Below are 2,085 nucleotides of genomic sequence, written 5' to 3'. Positions count from 1 at the left end.
CATCATGACAAGCCAATGATGCATTGTGCAGAAAATTCCTTTTGGACTCTGTCCCTGAACCGGTTTAAATCCTTCCATGCCAGTTAAAAGTTACACTGTTGAATCCTACAAACACGTCCACTCCGTCTTCGTGGATTGTAGCTCCATTCTGTCCTCCACGATTTGTAGCGTAGGGGCACCCTCCTCCCTCAGTTGCCCGTGGAAAAGCCGCTAGGATGTACCCCACTATGTTCCTGGGGCCTTCAGCCTAACCTGTCAAGGATCGTCCTACCTCGCAGGGGTGTTTGTAAGACGACAAGGGAGAGGGTGTGATTTATGTTGCAAGAGGAACTTCCAAAACTAGGGTTCCGTCGCCTCAAGTCCAGCGTTACCCCATCCGGCAAGCCCCACGAACATCCTGATCCAAAGGAAATTCCTCATGAGTCACATCTCGAGTGCAGGGAGATTTGTCTTTGATTGATTAAAAAAGGTGCACGCCTTCTCAGGTCAGCCTCGGAGATCTAACAAGCTGCCTGAAGCGTCGCCTGTTTGTGCTTTCCGGAGACCTACAAGCGGCTTGGCAAGCGGCTGCCTCTTTCCGAGTCTCTCGTGCGGAGCCGCGGCCCTGATTTTTGCCTGTAACACTCTTTCAATTACTGATAAAGCTAAATTGAGCTGGGCTATCTGAGGTCGGCCCTTGCGAATAATGTTCTCCGGGCTTTGTAGACATGGGCATTAACAACACCCCATTGCAGCGGCAATAAAGGAAAGTGAGGATTCTCTGCCAGGAAAAATCTCTATTCTGCTGCCGGTTTTCATATGCAGATTAAAAAAAAAAAAAAGGGCACATACTTGTCAACTAGACATTTTTTGCGACTTCTGTTTCTGTGGTGGGGGCAAGGCTCTGTCGCCTGCCCTCGCCCCGACTGGTCTCCTTTTATGAACTCACAAAAACTGTCAAGCTCATGTCACATCTGCCAATGGAGATCTATTATTGGTCTCCCTGACACGTCTGTCGGTGGGATTACTGACAACCGAAATCCTTGAACGTTCTAAAGCATAAATGCGAGGTATTATAGCACTAGAAGAAGAAGAGATTGGATTTATACCCCGCCCTTCACTACCAGAAGGAGTCTCGGAGCATTTTACAATCTCCTTTCCCTTCCCCTCCCCACAACTGACACCCTGTGAGGTAGGCGGGGCTGAGAGAGCTCTTTCAAGACCTGCCCCTGAGAGAACAGCTCTGAGAGAACTTGTGACTGGCCCAAGGTCACACCAACAGCTGCATGTGGAGGAGTAGAAAATCAAACCCGGTTTGGTGTAGTGGTTGAGTGCGCGGACTCTAATCTGGGAGAACCGGGATTGATTCCCCACTCCTCCACTTGCACCTGCTGGATGACCTTGGGCAAGCCATAGTTCTGACACAGCTGTTCCTGAAAAAGAGCAGTTTCTGTCAAGAGCTCTCTCAGCTCCACCGACCTCCCAGGGTGTCTGTTGTGGGGAGGGGAAGGGAAAGGAGTTTGTAAGCTGCTCTGAGACTCCCTTGGGTAGTGAAGGGCGGGGTATAAATCCAATCTCTTCTTCTTCTTCTTCTTCTTCTTCTTCTTCTTCTTCTTCTTCTTCTTCTTCTTCTTCTTCTTCTTCTTCTTCTTCTTCTTCTTCTTCTTCTTCTTCTTCTTCTTCTTCCAGATCAGAGTCCATTTTCCTAACCACCACACCAAACTGATTCAGTATCGGTACTACATAAGGCGAGACCGTTCTGTACAGTTGTACCCATTTCATTGTAGTATGGCAGAAATTCCACAGCCCTGATTCTTTTTAATAAAACTAATAACAGAGCCAACAATATAGGATCTGGGAGCAGGTGGGAAAATCTATATTGTGTTATGCCTCTGGATGCCAATTGGCTGGGGCTGCTGCAACCTCACGGAAATGCCTATGGAAAGGGAATGTTTGTAGTCCAACTGCTGTGAGGGAAGGTTATCAGTTTGTCAAGAGTTAAAAACCTCATTAAAACCCTTGGGGGGGGGGACGTTTTGAAGAATAGGCTGAGACCAAGGAAGAGATTGGGGAGGGAGCAGAGCAAACAATGGATTAGGAACTGGC

The sequence above is a fragment of the Gekko japonicus genome, unplaced genomic scaffold (genome assembly GCF_001447785.1).
Source record: "Gekko japonicus isolate JY-2015 unplaced genomic scaffold, Gekko_japonicus_V1.1 scaffold2262, whole genome shotgun sequence".
NCBI lineage: Eukaryota > Metazoa > Chordata > Lepidosauria > Squamata > Gekkonidae > Gekko > Gekko japonicus.
Note: the sequence above shows the minus strand (reverse complement) of the source record.